Source organism: Colletes latitarsis, chromosome 3, assembly GCF_051014445.1.
Source record: "Colletes latitarsis isolate SP2378_abdomen chromosome 3, iyColLati1, whole genome shotgun sequence".
Classification (NCBI taxonomy): Eukaryota; Metazoa; Arthropoda; class Insecta; order Hymenoptera; family Colletidae; genus Colletes; species Colletes latitarsis.
The window spans coordinates 15,779,765-15,794,905 of NC_135136.1; positions in this window are offsets into that span (position 1 = coordinate 15,779,765).

Sequence of the window (15,141 nt, forward strand, 5' to 3'; positions counted from 1 at the left end):
CCATGATTTTGCCTTCGCATACTTGTTGGCCAGATCCTGCGTTTTTTTCGTGTTTGAATCACGTAGTAATGTGGTAACACACAGAAGCTGTCAATTAAACCTGGTTTCGATCAATATTTTAGAGGATAACACCGGTTATGTCTGGGATAGGTCTGGGTTATGCCCGCATCTGGCTCATGATTTTGCCTTCTTCGCATACTTGTTGGCCAGATCCTGGGTTTTTTTCGGGTTTGAATCACGTAGTAATGTGGTAACACACTGAAGCTGTCAATTAAACCTGGTTTCGATCAATATTTTAGAGGATAACACCGGTTAGGTCTGGGTTAGGTCTGGGTTATGCCCGCATCTGGCTCATGATTTTGCCTTCTTCGCATACTTGTTGGCCAGATCTTGGGTTTTTTTCATGTTTGAATCACGTAGTAATGTGGTAACACACTGCAGCAGTCAATTAAACCTGGTTTCGATCAATATTTTAGAGGATAACACCGTTTAGGTCTGGGTTAGGTCTGGGTTATGCCCGTATCTGGCTCATGATTTTGCCTTCTTCGCATATTTGTTGGCCAGATCCTGGGTTTTTTTCGTGTTTGAATCACGTAGTAATGTGGTAACACACTGAAGCTGTCAATTAAACCTGGTTTCGAACAATATTTTAGAGGATAACACCGGTTAGGTCTGGGTTAGGTCTGGGTTATGCCCGCATCTGGCTCATGATTTTGCCTTCTTCGCATACTTGTTGGCCAGATCCTGGGTTTTTTCCGTGTTTGATCACGTAGTAATGTGGTAACACACTGAAGCAGTCAATAAAACCTGGTTTCGATCAATATTTTAGAGGATAACACCGGTTAGGTCTGGGTTAGGTCTGGGATTTGCGCGCATCTGGCTTATACTTTCGCCTTTTTCGCAAACTTGTTGGCCAGATCCTGGGTATTTTCCGTGTTTGAATCACGTAGTAATGTGGTAATACACTGAAGCAGTCAATTAAACCTGGTTTCGATCAATATTTCAGAGGATAACACAGGTTAGGTCTGGGTTAGGCCTGGGTTATGCCCGCATCTGGCTCATGATTTTGCCTTCTTCGCATACTTGTTGGTCAGATCCTGGGTTTTTTTCGTGTTTGAATCACGTAGTAATGTGGTAACACACTGAAGCTGTCAATTAAACCTGGTTTCGATCAATATTTTAGAGGATAACACCGGTTAGGTCTGGGTTAGGTCTGGGATATGCGCGCATCTGGCTTATACTTTCACCTTTTTCGCAAACTTGTTGGCCAGATCCTGGGTTTTTTCCGTGTTTGAATCAGGTAGGAATGTGGTAACACACTGAAGCAGTCAATTAAACCTGGTTTCGATCAATATTTTAGAGGATAACACCGGTTAGGTCTGGGTTAGGTCCGGGATATGCCCGCATCTGGCTCATGATTTTGCCTTCGCATACTTGTTGGCCAGATCCTGCGTTTTTTTCGTGTTTGAATCACGTAGTAATGTGGTAACACACAGAAGCTGTCAATTAAACCTGGTTTCGATCAATATTTTAGAGGATAACACCGGTTATGTCTGGGATAGGTCTGGGTTATGCCCGCATCTGGGTCATGATTTTGCCTTCTTCGCATACTTGTTGGCCAGATCCTGGGTTTTTCTCGTGTTTGAATCACGTAGTAATGTGGTAACAGACTGAAGCTGTCAATTAAACCTGGTTTCGATCAATATTTTAGAGGATAACACCGGTTAGGTCTGGGTTAGGTCTGGGTTATGCCCGCATCTGGCTCATGATTTTGCCTTCTTCGCATACTTGTTGGCCAGATCCTGGGTTTTTTTCGTGTTTGAATCACGTAGTAATGTGGTAACACACTGAAGCTGTCAATTAAACCTGGTTTCGATCAATATTTTAGAGGATAACACCGGTTAGGTCTGGGTTAGGTCTGGGTTATGCCCGCATCTGGCTCATGATTTTGCCTTCTTCGCATACTTGTTGGCCAGATCCTGGGTTTTCTCCGTGTTTGATCACGTAGTAATGTGGTAACACACTGAAGCTGTCAATTAAACCTGGTTTCGATGAATATTTTAGAGAATAACACCGGTTAGGTCTGGGTTAGGTCTGGGATATGCGCGCATCAGGCTTATAGTTTCACCTTTTTCGCAAACTTGTTGGCCAGATCCTGGGTTTTTTCCGTGTTTGAATCACGTAGTAATGTTGTACCACACTGAGGCAGCCAATTAAACCTGGATTCGGACAGTATTTTAGAGGATAACACCGATTAGGTCTGGGTTAGGTCTGGATTAGGTCTGGGTTATGCCCGCATCTTGCTCATGATTTTGCCTTCTTCGCATACTTGTTGTCCAGATCCTGGGTTTTTTTCGTGTTGCAATCACGTAGTAATGTGGTAACACACTGAAGCTGTCAATTAAACCTGGTTTCGATCAATATTTTAGAGGATAACACCGGTTAGGTCTGGGTTAGGTCTGGGTTATGCCCGCATCTGGCTCATGATTTTGCATTCTTCGCATACTTCTTGGCCAGATCCTGGGTTTTTTCCGTGTTTGATCACGTAGTAATGTGGTAACACACTGAAGCAGTCAATAAAACCTGGTTTCGATCAATATTTTAGAGGATAACACCGGTGAGGTCTGGGTTAGGTCTGGGATTTGCGCGCATCTGGCATATACTTTCGCCTTTTTCGCAAACTTGTTGGCCAGATCCTGGGTATTTTCCGTGTTTGAATCACGTAGTAATGTGGTAACACACTGAAGCAGTCAATTAAACCTGGTTTCGATCAATATTTCAGAGGATAACACCGGTTAGGTCTGGGTTAGGTCTGGGTTAAGCCCGCATCTGGGTCATGATTTTGCCTTCTTCGCATACTTGTTGGCCAGATCCTGGGTTTTTCTCGTGTTTGAATCACGTAGTAATGTGGTAACAGACTGAAGCTGTCAATTAAACCTGGTTTCGATCAATATTTTAGAGGATAACATCGGTTAGGTCTGGGTTAGGTCTGGGTTATGCCCGCATCTTGCTCATGATTTTGCCTTCTTCGCATACTTGTTGTCCAGATCCTGGGTTTTTTTCGTGTTGCAATCACGTAGTAATGTGGTAACACACTGAAGCTGTCAATTAAACCTGGTTTCGATCAATATTTTAGAGGATAACACCGGTTAGGTCTGGGTTAGGTCTGGGTTATGCCCGCATCTGGCTCATGATTTTGCCTTCTTCGCATACTTGTTGGCCAGATCCTGGGTTTTTTTCGTGTTTGAATCACGTAGTAATGTGGTAACACACTGAAGCTGTCAATTAAACCTGGTTTCGATCAATATTTTAGAGGATAACACCGGTTAGGTCTGGGTTAGGTCTGGGTTATGCCCGCATATGGCTCATGATTTTGCCATCTTCGCATACTTGTTGGCCAGATCCTGGGTTTTTTTCGTGTTTGAATCACGTAGTAATGTGGTAACACACTGAAGCTGTCAATTAAACCTGGTTTCGATCAATATTTTAGAGGATAACACCGGTTAGGTCTGGGTTAGGTCTGGGTTATGCCCGCATCTGGCTCATGATTTTGCCTTCTTCGCATACTTGTTGGCCAGATCCTGGGTTTTTTTCGTGTTTGAATCACGTAGTAATGTGGTAACACACTGAAGCTGTCAACTAAACCTGGTTTCGATCAATATTTTAGAGGATAACACCGGTTAGGTCTGGGTTAGGTCTGGGATATGCGCGCATCTGGCTTATAGTTTCACCTTTTTCGCAAACTTGTTGGCCAGATCCTGGGTTTTTTCCGTGTTTGAATCACGTAGTAATGTTGTACCACACTGAGGCAGCCAATTAAACCTGGATTCGGACAGTATTTTAGAGGATAACACCGGTTAGGTCTGGGTTAGGTCTGGATTAGGTCTGGGTTATGCCCGCATCTTGCTCATGATTTTGCCTTCTTCGCATACTTGTTGTCCAGATCCTGGGTTTTTTTCGTGTTGCAATCACGTAGTAATGTGGTAACACACTGAAGCTGTCAATTAAACCTGGTTTCGATCAATATTTTAGAGGATAACACCGGTTAGGTCTGGGTTAGGTCTGGGTTATGCCCGCATCTGGCTCATGATTTTGCCTTCTTCGCATACTTGTTGGCCAGATCCTGGGTTTTTTTCGTGTTTGAATCACGTAGTAATGTGGTAACACACTGAAGCTGTCAATTAAACCTGGTTTCGATCAATATTTTAGAGGATAACACCGGTTAGGTCTGGGTTAGGTCTGGGTTATGCCCGCATATGGCTCATGATTTTGCCATCTTCGCATACTTGTTGGCCAGATCCTGGGTTTTTTTCGTGTTTGAATCACGTAGTAATGTGGTAACACACTGAAGCTGTCAATTAAACCTGGTTTCGATCAATATTTTAGAGGATAACACCGGTTAGGTCTGGGTTAGGTCTGGGTTATGCCCGCATCTGGCTCATGATTTTGCCTTCTTCGCATACTTGTTGGCCAGATCCTGGGTTTTCTCCGTGTTTGATCACGTAGTAATGTGGTAACACACTGAAGCAGTCAATAAAACCTGGTTTCGATCAATATTGTAGAGGATAACACCGGTTAGGTCTGGGTTAGGCCTGGGTTATGCCCGCATCTGGCTCATGATTTTGCCTTCTTCGCATACTTGTTGGCCAGATCCTGGGTTTTTTCCGTGTTTGAATCACGTAGTAATGTTGTACCACACTGAGGCAGCCAATTAAACCTGGATTCGGACAGTATTTTAGAGGATAACACCGGTTAGGTCTGGGTTAGGTCTGGGTTAGGTCTGGGTTATGCCCGCATCTGGCTCATGATTTTGCCTTCTTCGCATACTTGTTGGCCAGATCCTGGGTTTTTTTCGTGTTTGAATCACGTAGTAATGTGGTAACACACTGAAGCTGTCAACTAAACCTGGTTTCGATCAATATTTTAGAGGATAACACCGGTTAGGTCTGGGTTAGGTCTGGGATATGCGCGCATCTGGCTTATAGTTTCACCTTTTTCGCAAACTTGTTGGCCAGATCCTGGCTTTTTTCCGTGTTTGAATCACGTAGTAATGTGGTAACACACTGAAGCTGTCAATTAAACCTGGTTTCGATCAATATTTTAGAGGATAACACCCGTTAGGTCTGGGTTAGGTCTGGGATTTGTGCGCATATGGCTTATACTTTCGCCTTTTTCGCAAACTTGATGGCCAGATCCTGGGTATTTTCCGTGTTTGAAACACGTAGTAATGTGGTAACACACTGAAGCAGTCAATTAAACCTGGTTTCGATCAATATTTCAGAGGATAACACAGGTTAGGTCTGGATTAGGCCTGGGTTATGCCCGCATCTGGCTCATGATTTGGCCTTCTTCGCATACTTGTTGGCCAGATCCTGGGTTTTTTCCGTGTTTGATCACGTAGTAATGTGGTAACACACTGAAGCAGTCAATTAAACCTGGTTTCGATCAATATTTTAGAGGATAACACCGGTTAGGTCTGGGTTAGGTCTGGGATTTGCGCGCATCTGGCTTATACTTTCGCCTTTTTCGCAAACTTGTTGGCCAGATCCTGGGTATTTTCCGTGTTTGAATCACGTAGTAATGTGGTAATACACTGAAGCAGTCAATTAAATCTGGTTTCGATCAATATTTCAGAGGATAACACCGGTTAGGTCTGGGTTAGGTCTGGGTTATGCCCGCATCTGGCTCATGATTTTGCCTTCTTCGCATACTTGTTGGCCAGATCCTCGGTTTTTTTCGTGTTTGAATCACGTAGTAATGTGGTAACACACTGAAGCTGTCAATTAAACCTGGTTTCGATCAATATTTTAGAGGATAACACCGGTTAAGTCTGGGTTAGGCCTGGGTTATGCCCGCATCTGGCTCATGATTTTGCCTTCTTCGCATACTTGTTGGCCAGATCCTGGGTTTTTTCCGAGTTTGATCACATAGTAATGTGGTAACACATTGAAGCAGTCAATAAAACCTGGTTTCGATCAATATTTTAGAGGATAACACCGGTTAGGTCTGGGTTAGGTCTGGGTTATGCCCGCATCTGGCTCATGATTTTGCCTTCATCGCATTCTTGTTGGCCAGATCCTGGGTTTTTTCCGTGTTTGAATCACGTAGTAATGTGGTAACACACTGAAGCAGTCAATTAAACCATGTTTCGATCAATATTTCAGAGGATAACACCGGTTAGGTCTGGGTTAGGTCTGGGAAATGCGCGCATCTGGCTTATACGTTCGCCTTCTTCGCATACTTGTTGGCCAGATCCTCGGTTCTTTTCGTGTTTGCATCACGTAGGAATGTGGTAACACACTGAAGCAGTCAATAAAACATGGTTTCGATCAATATTTTAGAGGATAACACCGGTTAGGTCTGGGTTAGGTCTGGGTTATGCCCGCATCTGGCTCATGATTTTGCCTTCTTCGCATACTTGTTGGCCAGATCCTGGGTTTTTTCCGTGTTTGATCACGTAGTAATGTGGTAACACACTGAAGCAGTCAATAAAACATGGTTTCGATCAATATTTTAGAGGATAACACCGGTTAGGTCTGGGTTAGGTCTGGGATTTGCGCGTATCTGGCTTATACTTTCGCCTTTTTCGCAAACTTGTTGGCCAGATCCTGGGTATTTTCCGTGTTTGAATCACGTAGTAATGTGGTAATACACTGAAGCAGTCAATTAAATCTGGTTTCGATCAATATTTCAGAGGATAACACCGGTTAGGTCTGGGTTAGGTCTGGGTTATGCCCGCATCTGGCTCATGATTTTGCCTTCTTCGCATACTTGTTGGCCAGATCCTCGGTTTTTTTCGTGTTTGAATCACGTAGTAATGTGGTAACACACTGAAGCTGTCAATTAAACCTGGTTTCGATCAATATTTTAGAGGATAACACAGGTTAGGTCTGGGTTAGGCCTGGGTTATGCCCGCATCTGGCTCATGATTTTGCCTTCTTCGCATACTTGTTGGCCAGATCCTGGGTTTTTTCCGTGTTTGATCACATAGTAATGTGGTAACACATTGAAGCAGTCAATAAAACCTGGTTTCGATCAATACTTTAGAGGATAACACCGGTTAGGTCTGGGTTAGGTCTGGGTTATGCCCGCATCTGGCTCATGATTTTGCCTTCATCGCATACTTGTTGGCCAGATCCTGGGTTTTTTCCGTGTTTGAATCACGTAGTAATGTGGTAACACACTGAAGCAGTCAATTAAACCATGTTTCGATCAATATTTCAGAGGATAACACCGGTTAGGTCTGGGTTAGGTCTGGGAAATGCGCGCATCTGGCTTATACGTTCGCCTTCTTCGCGTACTTCTTGGCCAGATCCTCGGTTTTTTTCGTGTTTGAATCATGTAGGAATGTGGTAACACACTGAAGCAGTCAATTGAACCTGGTTTCGATGAATATTTTAGAGGATAACACCGGTTAGGTCTGGGTTAGGTCCGGGATATGCCCGCATCTGGCTCATAATTTTGCCTTCTTCGCATACTTGTTGGCCAGATCCTGGGTTTTTTTCGTGTTTGAATCACGTAGTAATGTGGTAACACACTGAAGCTGTCAATTAAACCTGGTTTCGATCAATATTTTAGAGGATAACACCGGTTAGGTCTGGGTTAGGTCTGGGTTATGCCCGCATCTGGCTCATGATTTTGCCTTCTTCGCATACTTGTTGGCCAGATCCTGGGTTTTTTTCGTGTTTGAATCACGTAGTAATGTGGTAACACACTGAAGCTGTCAATTAAACCTGGTTTCGATCAATATTTTAGAGGATAACACCGGTTAGGTCTGGGTTAGGTCTGGGTTATGCCCGCATCTGGCTCATGATTTTGCCTTCGTCGCATACTTGTTGGCCAGATCCTGGGTTTTTTCCGTGTTTGATCACGTAGTAATGTGGTAACACACTGAACCAGTCAATAAAACATGGTTTCGATCAATATTTTAGAGGATAACACCGGTTAGGTCTGGGTTAGGTCTGGGTTATGCCCGCATCTGGTTCATGATTTTGCCTTCTTCGCATACTTGTTGGCCAGATCCTGGGTTTTTTTCGTGTTTGAATCACGTAGTAATGTGGTAACACACTGAAGCTGTCAATTAAACCTGGTTTCTATCAATATTTTAGAGGATAACACCGGTTAGGTCTGGGTTAGGTCTGGGTTATGCCCGCATCTGGCTCATGATTTTGCCTTCTTCGCATACTTGTTGGCCAGATCCTGGGTTTTTTCCGTGTTTGATCACGTAGTAATGTGGTAACACACTGAAGCAGTCAATTAAACCATGTTTCGATCAATATTTCAGAGGATAACACCGGTTAGGTCTGGGTTAGGTCTGGGAAATGCGCGCATCTGGCTTATACGTTCGCCTTCTTCGCGTACTTCTTGGCCAGATCCTCGGTTTTTTTCGTGTTTGAATCATGTAGGAATGTGGTAACACACTGAAGCAGTCAATTGAACCTGGTTTCGATGAATATTTTAGAGGATAACACCGGTTAGGTCTGGGTTAGGTCCGGGATATGCCCGCATCTGGCTCATAATTTTGCCTTCTTCGCATACTTGTTGGCCAGATCCTGGGTTTTTTTCGTGTTTGAATCACGTAGTAATGTGGTAACACACTGAAGCTGTCAATTAAACCTGGTTTCGATCAATATTTTAGAGGATAACACCGGTTAGGTCTGGGTTAGGTCTGGGTTATGCCCGCATCTGGCTCATGATTTTGCCTTCTTCGCATACTTGTTGGCCAGATCCTGGGTTTTTTCCGTGTTTGATCACGTAGTAATGTGGTAACACACTGAAGCAGTCAATAAAACATGGTTTCGATCAATATTTTAGAGGATAACACCGGCTAGGTCTGGGTTAGGTCTGGGATTTGCGCGTATCTGGCTTATACTTTCGCCTTTTTCGCAAACTTGTTGGCCAGATCCTGGGTATTTTCCGTGTTTGAATCACGTAGTAATGTGGTAATACACTGAAGCAGTCAATTAAACCTGGTTTCAATCAATATTTCAGAGGATAATACCGGTTAGGTCTGGGTTATGCCCGCATCTGGCTCATGATTTTGCCTTCTTCGCATACTTGTTGGCCAGATCCTGGGGTTTTTTCGTGTTTGAATCACGTAGTAATGTGGAAACACACTGAAGCTGTCAATTAAACCTGGTTTCGATCAATATTTTAGAGGATAACACAGGTTAGGTCTGGGTTAGGCCTGGGTTATGCCCGCATCTGGCTCATGATTTTGCCTTCTTCGCATACTTGTTGGCCAGATCCTGGGTTTTTTCCGTGTTTGATCACGTAGTAATGTGGTAACACACTGAAGCAGTCAATAAAACCTGGTTTCGATCAATATTTTAGAGGATAACACCGGTTAGGTCTGGGTTAGGCCTGGGTTATGCCCGCATCTGGCTCATGATTTTGCCTTCTTCGCATACTTCTTGGCCAGATCCTGGGTTTTTTCCGTGTTTGATCACGTAGTAATGTGGTAACACACTGAAGCAGTCAATAAAACCTGGTTTCGATCTATATTTTAGAGGATAACACCGGTTAGGTCTGGGTTAGGCCTGGGTTATGCCCGCATCTGGCTCATGATTTTGCCTTCTTCGCATACTTCTTGGCCAGATCCTGGGTTTTTTCCGTGTTTGATCACGTAGTAATGTGGTAACACACTGAAGCAATCAATAAAACCTGGTTTCGATCAATATTTTAGAGGATAACACCGGTTCGGTCTGGGTTAGGTCTGGGTTATGCCCGCATCTGGCTCATGATTTTGCCTTCTTCGCATACTTGTTGGCCAGATCCTGGGTTTTTTTCGTGTTTGAATCACGTAGTAGTGTGGTAACACACTGAAGCTGTCAATTAAACCTGGTTTCGATCAATATTTTAGAGGATAACACCGGTTAGGTCTGGGTTAGGTCTGTGTTATGCCCGCATCTGGCTCATGATTTTGCCTTCTTCGCATACTTGTTGGCCAGATCCTGGGTTTTTTTCGTGTTTCAATCACGTAGTAATGTGGTAACACATTGAGGCAGTCTATTAAACCTGGATTCGGACAGTATTTTAGAGGATAACACCGGTTAGGTCTGGGTTAGGTCTGGGTTATGCCCGCATCTGGCTCATGATTTTGCCTTCTTCGCATACTTGTTGGCCAGATCCTGGGGTTTTTTCGTGTTTGAATCACGTAGTAATGTGGAAACACACTGAAGCTGTCAATTAAACCTGGTTTCGATCAATATTTTAGAGGATAACACAGGTTAGGTCTGGGTTAGGCCTGGGTTATGCCCGCATCTGGCTCATGATTTTGCCTTCTTCGCATACTTGTTGGCCAGATCCTGGGTTTTTTCCGTGTTTGATCACGTAGTAATGTGGTAACACACTGAAGCAGTCAATAAAACCTGGTTTCGATCAATATTTTAGAGGATAACACCGGTTAGGTCTGGGTTAGGCCTGGGTTATGCCCGCATCTGGCTCATGATTTTGCCTTCTTCGCATACTTCTTGGCCAGATCCTGGGTTTTTTCCGTGTTTGATCACGTAGTAATGTGGTAACACACTGAAGCAGTCAATAAAACCTGGTTTCGATCTATATTTTAGAGGATAACACCGGTTAGGTCTGGGTTAGGCCTGGGTTATGCCCGCATCTGGCTCATGATTTTGCCTTCTTCGCATACTTCTTGGCCAGATCCTGGGTTTTTTCCGTGTTTGATCACGTAGTAATGTGGTAACACACTGAAGCAATCAATAAAACCTGGTTTCGATCAATATTTTAGAGGATAACACCGGTTCGGTCTGGGTTAGGTCTGGGTTATGCCCGCATCTGGCTCATGATTTTGCCTTCTTCGCATACTTGTTGGCCAGATCCTGGGTTTTTTTCGTGTTTGAATCACGTAGTAGTGTGGTAACACACTGAAGCTGTCAATTAAACCTGGTTTCGATCAATATTTTAGAGGATAACACCGGTTAGGTCTGGGTTAGGTCTGTGTTATGCCCGCATCTGGCTCATGATTTTGCCTTCTTCGCATACTTGTTGGCCAGATCCTGGGTTTTTTTCGTGTTTCAATCACGTAGTAATGTGGTAACACATTGAGGCAGTCTATTAAACCTGGATTCGGACAGTATTTTAGAGGATAACACCGGTTAGGTCTGGGTTAGGTCTGGGTTATGCCCGCATCTGGCTCATGATTTTGCCTTCTTCGCATACTTGTTGGCCAGATCCTGGGGTTTTTTCGTGTTTGAATCACGTAGTAATGTGGAAACACACTGAAGCTGTCAATTAAACCTGGTTTCGATCAATATTTTAGAGGATAACACAGGTTAGGTCTGGGTTAGGCCTGGGTTATGCCCGCATCTGGCTCATGATTTTGCCTTCTTCGCATACTTGTTGGCCAGATCCTGGGTTTTTTCCGTGTTTGATCACGTAGTAATGTGGTAACACACTGAAGCAGTCAATAAAACCTGGTTTCGATCAATATTTTAGAGGATAACACCGGTTAGGTCTGGGTTAGGCCTGGGTTATGCCCGCATCTGGCTCATGATTTTGCCTTCTTCGCATACTTCTTGGCCAGATCCTGGGTTTTTTCCGTGTTTGATCACGTAGTAATGTGGTAACACACTGAAGCAGTCAATAAAACCTGGTTTCGATCTATATTTTAGAGGATAACACCGGTTAGGTCTGGGTTAGGCCTGGGTTATGCCCGCATCTGGCTCATGATTTTGCCTTCTTCGCATACTTCTTGGCCAGATCCTGGGTTTTTTCCGTGTTTGATCACGTAGTAATGTGGTAACACACTGAAGCAATCAATAAAACCTGGTTTCGATCAATATTTTAGAGGATAACACCGGTTCGGTCTGGGTTAGGTCTGGGTTATGCCCGCATCTGGCTCATGATTTTGCCTTCTTCGCATACTTGTTGGCCAGATCCTGGGTTTTTTTCGTGTTTGAATCACGTAGTAGTGTGGTAACACACTGAAGCTGTCAATTAAACCTGGTTTCGATCAATATTTTAGAGGATAACACCGGTTAGGTCTGGGTTAGGTCTGTGTTATGCCCGCATCTGGCTCATGATTTTGCCTTCTTCGCATACTTGTTGGCCAGATCCTGGGTTTTTTTCGTGTTTCAATCACGTAGTAATGTGGTAACACATTGAGGCAGTCTATTAAACCTGGATTCGGACAGTATTTTAGAGGATAACACCGGTTAGGTCTGGGTTAGGTCTGGGTTATGCCCGCATCTGGCTCATGATTTTGCCTTCTTCGCATACTTGTTGGCCAGATCCTGGGGTTTTTTCGTGTTTGAATCACGTAGTAATGTGGAAACACACTGAAGCTGTCAATTAAACCTGGTTTCGATCAATATTTTAGAGGATAACACAGGTTAGGTCTGGGTTAGGCCTGGGTTATGCCCGCATCTGGCTCATGATTTTGCCTTCTTCGCATACTTGTTGGCCAGATCCTGGGTTTTTTCCGTGTTTGATCACGTAGTAATGTGGTAACACACTGAAGCAGTCAATAAAACCTGGTTTCGATCAATATTTTAGAGGATAACACCGGTTAGGTCTGGGTTAGGCCTGGGTTATGCCCGCATCTGGCTCATGATTTTGCCTTCTTCGCATACTTCTTGGCCAGATCCTGGGTTTTTTCCGTGTTTGATCACGTAGTAATGTGGTAACACACTGAAGCAGTCAATAAAACCTGGTTTCGATCTATATTTTAGAGGATAACACCGGTTAGGTCTGGGTTAGGCCTGGGTTATGCCCGCATCTGGCTCATGATTTTGCCTTCTTCGCATACTTCTTGGCCAGATCCTGGGTTTTTTCCGTGTTTGATCACGTAGTAATGTGGTAACACACTGAAGCAATCAATAAAACCTGGTTTCGATCAATATTTTAGAGGATAACACCGGTTCGGTCTGGGTTAGGTCTGGGTTATGCCCGCATCTGGCTCATGATTTTGCCTTCTTCGCATACTTGTTGGCCAGATCCTGGGTTTTTTTCGTGTTTGAATCACGTAGTAGTGTGGTAACACACTGAAGCTGTCAATTAAACCTGGTTTCGATCAATATTTTAGAGGATAACACCGGTTAGGTCTGGGTTAGGTCTGTGTTATGCCCGCATCTGGCTCATGATTTTGCCTTCTTCGCATACTTGTTGGCCAGATCCTGGGTTTTTTTCGTGTTTCAATCACGTAGTAATGTGGTAACACATTGAGGCAGTCTATTAAACCTGGATTCGGACAGTATTTTAGAGGATAACACCGGTTAGGTCTGGGTTAGGTCTGGGTTATGCCCGCATCTGGCTCATGATTTTGCCTTCTTCGCATACTTGTTGGCCAGATCCTGGGGTTTTTTCGTGTTTGAATCACGTAGTAATGTGGAAACACACTGAAGCTGTCAATTAAACCTGGTTTCGATCAATATTTTAGAGGATAACACAGGTTAGGTCTGGGTTAGGCCTGGGTTATGCCCGCATCTGGCTCATGATTTTGCCTTCTTCGCATACTTGTTGGCCAGATCCTGGGTTTTTTCCGTGTTTGATCACGTAGTAATGTGGTAACACACTGAAGCAGTCAATAAAACCTGGTTTCGATCAATATTTTAGAGGATAACACCGGTTAGGTCTGGGTTAGGCCTGGGTTATGCCCGCATCTGGCTCATGATTTTGCCTTCTTCGCATACTTCTTGGCCAGATCCTGGGTTTTTTCCGTGTTTGATCACGTAGTAATGTGGTAACACACTGAAGCAGTCAATAAAACCTGGTTTCGATCTATATTTTAGAGGATAACACCGGTTAGGTCTGGGTTAGGCCTGGGTTATGCCCGCATCTGGCTCATGATTTTGCCTTCTTCGCATACTTCTTGGCCAGATCCTGGGTTTTTTCCGTGTTTGATCACGTAGTAATGTGGTAACACACTGAAGCAATCAATAAAACCTGGTTTCGATCAATATTTTAGAGGATAACACCGGTTCGGTCTGGGTTAGGTCTGGGTTATGCCCGCATCTGGCTCATGATTTTGCCTTCTTCGCATACTTGTTGGCCAGATCCTGGGTTTTTTTCGTGTTTGAATCACGTAGTAGTGTGGTAACACACTGAAGCTGTCAATTAAACCTGGTTTCGATCAATATTTTAGAGGATAACACCGGTTAGGTCTGGGTTAGGTCTGTGTTATGCCCGCATCTGGCTCATGATTTTGCCTTCTTCGCATACTTGTTGGCCAGATCTTGGGTTTTTTTCATGTTTGAATCACGTAGTAATGTGGTAACACACTGCAGCAGTCAATTAAACCTGGTTTCGATCAATATTTTAGAGGATAACACCGTTTAGGTCTGGGTTAGGTCTGGGTTATGCCCGTATCTGGCTCATGATTTTGCCTTCTTCGCATATTTGTTGGCCAGATCCTGGGTTTTTTTCGTGTTTGAATCACGTAGTAATGTGGTAACACACTGAAGCTGTCAATTAAACCTGGTTTCGAACAATATTTTAGAGGATAACACCGGTTAGGTCTGGGTTAGGTCTGGGTTATGCCCGCATCTGGCTCATGATTTTGCCTTCTTCGCATACTTGTTGGCCAGATCCTGGGTTTTTTCCGTGTTTGATCACGTAGTAATGTGGTAACACACTGAAGCAGTCAATAAAACCTGGTTTCGATCAATATTTTAGAGGATAACACCGGTTAGGTCTGGGTTAGGCCTGGGTTATGCCCGCATCTGGCTCATGATTTTGCCTTCTTCGCATACTTCTTGGCCAGATCCTGGGTTTTTTCCGTGTTTGATCACGTAGTAATGTGGTAACACACTGAAGCAGTCAATAAAACCTGGTTTCGATCTATATTTTAGAGGATAACACCGGTTAGGTCTGGGTTAGGCCTGGGTTATGCCCGCATCTGGCTCATGATTTTGCCTTCTTCGCATACTTCTTGGCCAGATCCTGGGTTTTTTCCGTGTTTGATCACGTAGTAATGTGGTAACACACTGAAGCAATCAATAAAACCTGGTTTCGATCAATATTTTAGAGGATAACACCGGTTCGGTCTGGGTTAGGTCTGGGTTATGCCCGCATCTGGCTCATGATTTTGCCTTCTTCGCATACTTGTTGGCCAGATCCTGGGTTTTTTTCGTGTTTGAATCACGTAGTAGTGTGGTAACACACTGAAGCTGTCAATTAAACCTGGTT